Consider the following 11,697-nt stretch of genomic DNA (forward strand, 5'->3'; position numbering starts at 1 on the left):
GACTTATAATTTTGGTTTTACTGCCTTTACTGACTGTAAGTGATTTTAGCCCTCACCTCCCCCAACGTTTAACTTGGCAGGTAATTTCTCAGACTGGAGATGTAACCTGGTCCATTAGTCATACTGCACCCCCCTGGACCTGGTGGCCAGACCTTTTTCCTGATGTCTGTAAACTGGCCATAGGAGCTCCCTATTGGGATCTAGAGAGTTATTATGATCAGCATAATGCTCCGTCCCAACTTCTAACTAAAGCTGATTACTCCGGAGAGGGTTGTAAAAACCAGGTCCGAAGAAGTTGGCTCAGAACCCTCTCCTTCTATGTATGCCCTGGGTTCCATCGCCCCCGATCCCTGAATTATAAATGTGGGGTTACTGAAAATTTATATTGCCAAAACTGGGGATGTGAAACCACAGGAGATACTTATTGGAGACCCACCTCAACTTGGGATTTTATTACAGTAACAGCCAACTACCCTCATACTTCTTATAGGGGTCCCCGACCCATCGCCCCCGAATGTTCAGGATGGTGCCACCCCCTCAAAATTTCCTTTAGTAATCCTGGAAAAAGAGATAAAAAATGGGTAAATGGCCACTCATGGGGCATTAGATTTTACAAGAATGGATATGATTTGGGAATATTAATGACCCTTAAGCTAAAGATTGAGACTCCTGCTCCTATATCAATAGGCCCAAATCCCGTACTTGGCCCCCCTTTGCTTCCCCCGGCCCCTTCAACTACGTCAACAAAGAATGAGACTAATGAAACCTCTGGATCCAAAGAACCCGCAGTTAAGCCTGGGACTCCTCAGGATAGGATGCTTTCTTTGGTGCAGGCAGCCTTTACGGTTCTCAATGCTACAAACCCGGAGGCTACAAAATCATGTTGGCTCTGTTATGCTGCCCCTCCCCCTTATTATGATGCTATAGGATATAGCTCCAACTATACTAATTCTACCTCCTCAGACCGATGTCGATGGAAGCGAGAAGGGAACAGTAAATTAACCCTGCCCTCGGTTTTTGGAAATGGTACTTGTATAGGAACACCTCCCCAGTCCCATAGACACCTTTGTCATGATTTTAGCCTCCCTTCAGGCTCAGGATATCTTGTACCTCCTCAAGATGGATGGTGGACATGTAACACGGGGCTCACCCCTTGTGTCTCTTTAGAGGTTCTTAATACTTCAGCTGACTTTTGTGTGTTCGTGCAATTAGTCCCTAGACTTATCTACCATTCAGACTCATCCTTTTTAGATGAATATGTAGGAAAAACAAAAAACAAAAGAGAACCTGTAACCCTCACATTGGCTGTCCTTCTAGGACTAGGAATATCTGCCGCGATAGGAGCAGGAACCACAGCCCTCATACAACAACCCCAGTATTATGCAAGTTTAAGACAGGCTGTAGACATCGACCTTCGAGCATTAGAAAGTTCCATAACTCAACTAAAGGAATCACTCACCTCACTTTCAGAAATGGTGTTGCAGCCTAGATTTGCTGTTTCTTAAGGAAGGGGGATTATGCGCCGCTCTAAAAGAAGAATGTTGCTTTTATATTGATCATTCAGGAACCATTACCAAAACCATGGATAAACTAAGGGAACGCTTAGATAAAAGGCAAAGGGAGAGAGAGAACGAAAAAGGATGGTTTCAATCATGGTTTGATAAGTCCCCCTGGTTTACCACCTTAATCTCTACTCTGTTGGGACCTCTTATTGTTTTATTGTTGATTTTAACTTTTGGACCATGTGTTCTAAATCGCCTGATAGCATTTATTAGAGAACGTATCAGTACTGTACAAGTTCTAATGTTAAGACAACAGTACCAAAGTTTACGAACAGAAGGTTGAGATTCCATGATTGGAATCAATAGTCACAAGAAAAAGGGGGGAATGTGGGACTCGAGGGACATTGTTCCAGCTAATGATTAAGAACTCTCCAGACAATAGGGGCTTCTTAGACAATGGGTGAATTTCCAGGATGTCCGGCCCCCTTCCGAGAAGGAGGGAGATAACAAAATGTAAAGAAGGTGTCTGTCAAAGACCAATCAGGCAGCTGGGGAGAAGGAGGGAGATAACAAAATGTAAAGAAGGTGTCTGTCAAAGACCAATCAGGCAGCTGGGGAGAAGGAGGGAGATAACAAAATGTAAAGAAGGTGTCTGTCAAAGACCAATCAGGCAGCTGGGGACAAGTTCCCTCTCTGGTCCGAGCCTAAGCCGGGACCAATCAGCAGGAGAACACAACCAAATCTATAATTTACATACGGGGAAGTGGGAACCTATAAAACTGACATATTCGCGCCCAAAAGGGTTCCTTCTTCGACCTCCTGCGTGAGGACCAAGGAACCCCGGTGCACCGGCCTTCAATAAACCTCTTGCGTTTTGCATCGACTTCCGACTCTTGTTGTTTCCTGGGCGAGTCGAAACTCCTAGGAGACCGCGCAGGTCTAACAAGTTAATGGAAGCAAATAGAACGTTTGTCCTATTAAATGTAAAAAAAATACCACAAAGTGAAGTTTTTGTTTGTCTGTTTTTGCAGGAATAAATAAATGAATCAGTAGAAAGTAACGGAGACATCCATGTATATATAAAAAATGAGTATATAATAGAGTTGACTTTCCATATGAGTGAGAAGGTAACGGATTATCCAGTATTGGGTCGGGACAATTGACCATCCATTTGGGGAAATATTTGGTGAGAGTTAATATACACATTAAGTTTAAGTTCTAGGCACTTTTATATATTATCTCATTTGAACTTCATATTAACACTTTGAGGGACGCGTATTATTACTCATTTTACAAATGAAAGAAACTGAGCCTCAGAGAGATGAAGAAAGTGCTCGCAGGTCACACAGCTCTTAAGTACCAGAGCCCGAGGCCAGGTCCTTCTGCCTCAGGGCCTGTATTCTCCCACACCATATGGAATTTCAATTAACTCCCTACCCTAAACACCACAATAAATTCCAGATGGATAAAGCAGACATTGTTTTAAATGTAAAGAATATAGGAGAACATTTTATAATCTTAGGGTGGAAAAGACTTTCTTAAGCAAAATGTACCCTATAAAGACGAAAGTTCAGAGGTGATCTCAAAATGTGAAGGTTCCTATGACAGAAGATGACATAAACAAATATAAAATAACGGTAACAGAATGGGAGAAAAATATCTGTACATAAGGAAGCAATAGGAAAATGAATAATCTTCACATAAATACAAATGGCCAATATACACCTGAAGAGTTGCAGAAAATAACTAGAAACAAAAAACGTGCAAATTATATTTAAATACACATATATAAAATGTATGTATTATATAATAGGTATAAAATATGTAATATTCTAAGTATTTCAGATATAACCATGTGTAATTATATTTTTTTCTCAAAATGGGAAAACCTTTATTTGTTTACTATCCAACGGCACTAAAGGCAAGAGGAAGTAAGTATTCTCTTATACTGCTGCCGGAGATATAAAGGGGCACAGCTTTTTTTTTTTTTTTTACAATTCAGTAGAAAGATAAAGTGTGAAATCTTCTCTGCTAAAAATCTCATTTCTATGTATCTCTCATAGAGAAATACACGTGCACGTGCGTGACAAGATCAACACAAACATTCATCTTAGCGTGATTTTCAAAAGAAAAAGTTGAAACAATCTAAATGCTGATCGTTAGAGGAGTGTTTAAATAAATTATGGCATATCCATAGGACATCATTATTTGCAATAGTTAATTATACTCAATTAATCTCCATGTGTTGACCGGGAAAGATCTCCAGGGCAAAGTGTTACATAGGAAGAAAATTAGCTATTTGGAGATCAATACATAGGATATGATCCCATTTATGTAAAAACAAAGCAAAGCAAAACTGTATCTTTGCCTAGGCCTTGTTCTGCCTACCTACTGCTATGTAACAATCCACCCGCAAGTGTATTTGCTCAGGAATCTGTGACTTGGGCAGGGCTGGTGGGGAGAGCTCATCTCTGCTCACTTGGCATGGGGTGGGGGGCTGGGCTGGAATTGTCTGCAGGTTCTCGCTCACACGCCTGGTAGCCCATCCCAGCCTTGAAATCTCACGGCACCATGTCTGCTTCACTCTCCTCGTGAGGGCAGATGGGAAGGCTCATCCCGAGACCGGGGAAGGGAAACCAGACCGCATCTTTGATGGGAGGAGTGTGAAATCTGTGGTGTTAAAACCACTGTAGAGGAGTGTGTATGATTTCTAAGAAAAAGATCTGTAAACACAGATACCCCAACAGTTGACAGCTGTTACCCTGGGGAGGTCAGTAGACTGGGAAGTGGAGGTCGTAGTAGATTTGGTTAGTATACAAACCCATCTTGAACCGGCTTAAGAAGAAAAGGATTTTATTGACTCACGTAACTGGCCGTCCCAGGGGTTCGGTGGCTTCGGAGGTTGCAATGCTGCCATGCGGGGCACTATATTTCTCTCATTTTCCAGGCAGACTTTCTCCATGTGATGGGCAAGGCCACCTTGGAAGCCCCAGACCTAAATCCTCACAGGTTAGCTGCTCCAATGGAAGGAGAAAAAGTAATTGTGCTGGTAGCTCCAGAAGAAAGTTCCAGGAAAGATGCAGAGTGATAGGCTTGGGGTACCTGCCCTTTCTTGCCTTCATCACTACGGCCAGCAGGTAGGGCATCTCACCTGGCCAGGCCTCTGTCACCTGCCCACCTACGCAGCAGCTGCTACTGTCCTGACTCTGGCTTCCCTTGCTTGGGCACGTGGGGAATCTCCTTTCCTGTGTTTGCTCTTAAGGATGTAATAAACCTTTTTCCGTCCCGCACATTTCCTGCAGTTTTTTAGTGTTTGATCATATTGATCAGAAGCTCTTCGTGGCTCTCATAGATATTTGATTTTTATCGTCCGCATTTTTATTTCTCGGGCTGACCTTCTGCTTTTTCTGCACTTAAGGAATGTTGGCCTGACACCTTCCATTGTCCAAAATTCCAAGTCGCCCCACCAACGAGGGGAACGTCCGCCCTTGGCGATGCAACAGTCTTCTATCCCATGCACGCTTCAGTGCTGTGACTTTACCAGTAAGGCCAGAAGTATCCCTCACTAGCTGCTTTCCTGTGCGGGATATTAGAAAATATAAATAAAATTGACATTAAGAGTCAGACTACAAAGGAACCTCATAGGAATAAAAGAGGCAATAAGGTGAGTAAATCTGTCCGTATATTTTGCTTCCTCAAGGCAGTAGCCCCAGTAACTACAGTGACGCTGTCACTTCAGGTTTTTGCTAGTATTATCAAATTTGTTCTTCTGTGGTCTATTCAGTTGTCGTATTTTCCAAAAATTAGGTTGCACCGCAAACTCAGTGGCAGGAATTATAACTTCACCTAAGATTTGCATCACACCAATATGTCCTGTCAGGGCTTAATAAAAATGGTAATAGTGTGTCCTTTTTTTACATTGACCTGAAAGATCATTTTTGAACTATAGTGTAATATGGAATAACCCTCCAACTATTTCACAGTTGTCCTCATACATTCTTTTCTTAACCTTCCCTTATGCAGCTCAATCTAGTTTTCACTTTTGTTAATGTTGAGTCTAGAAATAAGGTCTCAAAATTTGCAAAGTGAAATGCTCACTACTATAGCCTTTCTCATTGAATGATGAGCTGTGAAGTTCATCCTGGCATATCCCTACCTTCAACTGAGCGATATTTTAGGGCAGCTCTTTGTGCCCTGAAAGTATTTCACTGTTAGTCAACTTTGGAATTTTCATGTTTATGGAGTAGGTCTATGATTCAAGGAACCAAAAATATTTTGAAAATCGTGTATATTACCATGGAATAATTATAACCCTCAGCACCACCTAATTTTTACTTACCTTAAGATAAAAATGATAATTTCCATTTGCTGAGCACGTCCCAACTCTTGGGGAAAGAATGAAACCAGATCCACTCTGGTTGCCATGGTGGCAGTATAATTATCCATTTTAAACATGGCATCCATCAGGGCAAGAAGAATTTTAAAAAGGGAAGGTTTACTCTAAACATAGTACCTGAATGTCAGAGCCAGACTTGCAGTAGCTCCCAGTCTAGCACACCATCTGCCCCGTTGGCCATAGTTGATGCCAAGTGGCTCTGTCTCTACCTGGGCCAAACTGTTTCTCAAGTCACATGTGTGTTGCAGAGAGAAAGCCATGCTGCCTGCCCTCATTGCTGCTCTGACTCCTGGATTTTCTGAGCCAACCCTTCTCTCTTCCGTCTTTGCTTAAGGCATAGTCAATTACTGCTACTGGCAACCAAAAGATGCTTAAATACAATCAGAGGAAATTTAAGTATTTATCAAGCAATTTGTTGTGCAAAATGAAATTTGGGAGACAGCAAACCATTTCTAAGCATCTTTGTAAATGGATAAATTGCTAATAAACCCTAGGAACAATTATTGACATTTGTTTTTATGAAATTTTATAATAGAAAGTATTCAGTGCATTGGGTAATCAAAATCTAACCAAATTCAATTTCTCAAATATCAATCACTTAGAAACATTGCATTTCTAATGGCTTATACATTTGTCCTAAAAGTCTTTCCTTCACACAAACCAACTGAAATTCCATTTTAGGTGTGATTATAGAACATTTAGAACTTAGAGAAGAAAAAGTCTTGTTTTTCTATGTCAGTTCTTAGATTCGTTATTTACTCAACACGTGTTCATTGAAGGCTGATGGCTTCCCATGAAGAGTGTCTGAGACCAGGCCACACGTGCAACGGCGTGGTTCAGTGGGATGGGCCGCCCTGGAGTCACAACACTCAGATCTGGTCCAAGAGCCCCGCCGCTGACTTGCTGAGTGACTTTATCATTCTGGGCCTCAGTTTCCTCACCTACACACAGAAAGGACTACTCTTCTCTCTACACTCAAATTCAACCAAGAGGTGAGTCAGCAAGAAGTTGACTGGGCTTTCATAGCTGCTGAAAATAAAAACTCTATTTCTCTCCTTACTTCTGTGTTCTACAAAGAGAAACAATCATTTATAGAAAAGCAGCTGCAGACTTACTCAGGCAGGAGCAAAGAGGAAGTGCACGCCTTATTCTAAGGCTGGACTTGACTGTTTCTCTCCAGCTGTAAGGAATCTCAGTTTCATTTCTCAGAATACATCTGTTAACTAGAATAATCAACAATTGACCAAAAGTATTACTCCAGTCCTTATTGGCGTGGTGTTTAGCATTTGTAAGTTACTTGCACACCTTGGCTAGGCCGATCCTCCTGCCGTGGGATAGACGTGCATTGTCGCTGGCCTTATTTTGTCTACGAGGACACAGGGCTGAGAAAGCAAGGACTCCGAGGTCCGACTGTATGAGGTCAACTAGTCCCGATTAAACCGTCCGACATCACATCTCATGCTGAGGCCTGGATAGCACTCTGCCTCTGGTAAATTGCTTGAAATTTACTATGGGGCCAGATAGGGAATGCGCTAGGACAGCGCACTGCTTCACTGGAGGAAAGGCAGGTGCCGATGCTACACTTGCTAATTCAGGTAAAAGCCCAGCAGTGCAGACCCCAGGCTGACGACCCTGCACCCTGGGCTCCTGTTTCAGCTCTAATCCCGAGCCCGGCAAGTTTCTCCTGTCTTCTTCAGTTTTCTCAGTCATAGGTGGAAGGTAATTCTCTATAGCCCAGGGCAGCGAGGACAGAGGCAAGATCACTGCGGCATCAGTTAATATGGGCCAACGGTGCCAGGTCCTGACTGCAGGCGGGCCTTCTGGTGCAGGATGGTGGTAAGAGGACACAGGCTTTGCAGCCCAGTGAGGGACAAGAGGCCTGTGAGAATCAGGTGCCCTCACCTGAGTCTTAGCATCCTTACCTTCGAGGCAGGGTTGTTATAAAGGTTGAACCTAAGTATACATATACCTACCACAGTGCTAGCATGTGGCAGGCGGGGACTGGTGGCTGTTAATTTGTCAGCAGTGCTGACTCACTTTATTTAAAGTGGACCTGCTCAAACAAAAGCGTTTTCTTGGTTAATAGGAACACTCAGGTTTAATGAAGTATTAAATGGTTCAAATCAAGATTTAACCTGTTACTCAGTTTGCAGTGACTTCTTCTCAAGTAAGGGTTTTAAACTGAGAAAGTATCAACCCCATTTTTTGGAACAAAATCAGATAATACGAAGAATTTGAGGCAGGGAAAGAAAAGTGACCTAATGCTTTGTTTCCTTTCAGTCAAAACACATTGTCATCCTTTTTCGGGGGCCAGGGGACACAGCACGCTCCTGTTTGGTTTGTGAGGAAAACAACTGCATGTTAAATATTCTGAAACAAAACCCCTCATAAAAACCTCCCGAGGCTATTTTGAGTCACGACACACCATTTACCACAGTTACCTTCCGGAGCCTCCACACTCGCGTAGAATGAGGGTGATGAGGACACACGTGTGCGTCAAGAAGAGCTGCAGTTGACCAGCAATTTCTCCAGATTAAACGAATCCAGAAGTCTACCTCCCAGACTGCCTAAAAGCACCGGAACGAAGACGAAAGAGGAATGGGTCACAGGCTACAACAGAGAGGGAGACAATTTCCATAAAATCTTGTTCTATACATGCCAGCGATTGCTAAGAGTCATAAATTACTTTAGACAGAACGATGGCGAAGGGCCAGACCCTCCTGCAGAAGCACATTACGTCTTTAAAAGTGTACAGACAGAAAGTTCATAATTTGCTTAGTGAAAGGTTTAATACCTTAATACATGTGACCTGGAACACTATATGAGCATGAGGTACAAAAAGATATTTCAAGTAAATACCTATTCTTTCTAAATAAGTAAAAAGTAAAAAAAAGAAAATAGAAGTATATAGTAATAACACAATGGATTTTGTTTTGGTAAATGCTTTATTACTTCAGCAATTGCACCCACAGATGGTATTGGGTACCGAGACCACACCACAACGTCCAAGTCGCTGGAGGGCACGTCTCTGTGGGCGGCCCGTGGGTCCTGTCACTGTGGTATTCCTTCTCAGGACCCTGAAGGTACCCTCCTCTGAGCACCCTGTGCCCCAGGTACACCATGCCATGGCTGCCTGATATGCAGTGGTTGAGTGAACCGAGTTGCCTTGTCCCAGTTTAAAATAAAGTATGTTCTAATGGAAACATTTTAGACCTTTTATCTGGACTGTAATAAGTTGGTTATTAAACATAAGCAACTGGTGGTTAGCAGAGGTGGTGGGTGCATGAAATGGGTGAAGAGGGTCAAAAAGTACACACTTCCAGTTACAAATAACTCATGGGATCTAATGTACAGCATGGTGACTATAGTTAATAATACTGTATTGCATATTTGAAAGTTAAGAAAGTAAATCTTAAAAAGTCCTTATCACAAGATTAAAAAAAATTATAACTGTGTGGTGACAGATGTCAACTAGACTTAGTGGTGATCATTTTGCAATATATACAAATATCCAATCACTACGTTGCACACCTGAAACATAACATTTAATGTTATGTCGATTATACCTCCATAAAAATGTTGAAATCAAAAAAACCAAAAAGCAAATAAACAAAAGCAACTGTTCTAACATTAGATAGCTTTTCACTAACCTAAATAAATACAAAAAGAATTCAATCCCATTTTCGGCACTCCCTGAGGGTTACCTGGATCTTTCTGCTTTATCTTATCACTTACCTGGTGATAAGGTTCTAAGCACTTATCTGTGACTTTTTATCCAGTGTCCACTGGAATTAATCAAAGTGATTTGAAAGACAGCTAAATCTAACAAACTCTGCCTCTGTAACACTACACATTTTAAAAAGAAAACATGGCTAGCCACTTGTCCTTACTGGAAACTTCATCAAAGGTAGGGAAAAAAGACCCAGCTTTAGATTAACGCTATGCCAGTGTCTTACTTCACCTCATTTAGTTCTCGGAACCACCCTAAATGAAACATATAGCTGATTCTTGAACACCATGGAGGTTAGGAGTGCTGACCCCAGGGCAGTGGAAAATCCGAGTATAAATTAGAGTTGGCCCTCCGTCCCTGCAGTTCCTCTGTATCTGGGGTTCAGAGTCCACGGATTCAACCAAATGCAGACCATGCAGTACTGTAGTGTTTACTTTTGAAAAGAACCCGCGTGTAAGTAGGCCCATGCACTTCAAACCTATGCTGAGCAAGGGTGAACTGTATTTTAAAAGTGAAGAACCATGATCACGAGTTAGGCAATTTATTCAAGACCTAAGCCCTAAGGGACAAAGATGGAGGTCGGACATAGCAAGGTTTGGCCCCTGTGCCTGTCTCTCTCCAGTAGAGCTGTCTACACTGAAACTGAATAAACGTGAAGAAACCCAGTATTAGCAAATATGTTCTCTTCAATTTTCACTTCCATAACTTAACTGTCATCATTAGCTCTAATTAAAATAGAAGTGGAAAACTAGCAAATAGAATTGTTTTCAATATAGTCGATTTATACAAGCAAAGATTCGTTTAAACTGCTCTTCTCGCCATTGGACTGTCATTGACTATTTTAGTTATTTTCATCTAGTAAACCTCCTAATTTTTATTTGTCTAGGTAAAGCGTATCAAATTTAAACGCTTAAGATTCTTAAACGTTTGGGAGTTTTGCTGGAAAGCAGATGCCCATTTGTAGGTATTGATAGGCAAACAGTTCACATTTTAACGTGTGATCAACTACAACGTGCATTTCTCTACCAAACAGCCCTCTGTACTGGAAATTCAATGTAAAAGTTAGGGAGTTACGTCTGGCATAAAAGAAGTTCTCATTAATTGCTTACCAAACGAAGTCAACAATCAGAAAACAACTTATGGCTTTACGTGTAATAAACACATGCCATACACGTGCTCAGATGCTACAGCGGTTCCTCGATTCTTCCTTGTGGTAGCTTCAGGGACTCAGCAGACTACGGAGGGAAACTGTTCTCTCCAATACAGGGTTAAAGTGAACCATATATCGCTTAGAAAGAAAAATTCCATTGACCCTTTCAATATGTGGGCAGTGGAGGGCACCGATTACCATGCAACAAGTCAGTCTCAATCAGAGGTCAGCACAGTTCTTTGACTGGGCCAGAAAGTAGATAATTTCAGCTTTGTGGGTTGTATGGGCTGTGTCCCAACCACTCAACTCTGACGCTGTACCAAAGCGGCCACACACAATGCGCTAGTGAATGAGCCTGGCTGTGTCAATAAACTTTATTTACGGACACTAAAACTTGAATTTCATATAATTTTCATATGTCACGAAATTGGATTCTCATGTTGATTTTCTTTTTTTAACCATTTAACAATGTTAAGATCCTTCCTGGCTCACACACCATACAAAAGCAGGTGGTGGGCTGTATTTGGTCTGTGGGCAGTAACCCCCACCCCTGCTCTAAACATACGCTCTGTTTTAACACTTATTTTTTGCCGGCAATTAGATAACTTCTACTTCATTATTAAGCGAGAACAATAATACAAAATCTGCTTAAGGCTTTGTCTAAGCTGCTGGTGACACATGTTTAAGACAAAAATTTAACACTTACTTATGTCAAGATTAAATATACTGGTAGACGAACAAACTGGCCAAGTTGCATTTATTTCTTGATGTCAAGTCTGTACGGCTCTCATGCACACCATGGCATCTGGCTGCACTTCTGACTATAATGCAGCGAGTGCAAGTTCACTTGAAAATGCACAGTTGCACACCTTATGTAAGTTAAAGACAGCTACACTAGTATTTGTTGATGGCAAAAGCG

Source organism: Pseudorca crassidens, chromosome 18, assembly GCF_039906515.1.
Source record: "Pseudorca crassidens isolate mPseCra1 chromosome 18, mPseCra1.hap1, whole genome shotgun sequence".
In the NCBI taxonomy this organism is placed as follows: domain Eukaryota; kingdom Metazoa; phylum Chordata; class Mammalia; order Artiodactyla; family Delphinidae; genus Pseudorca; species Pseudorca crassidens.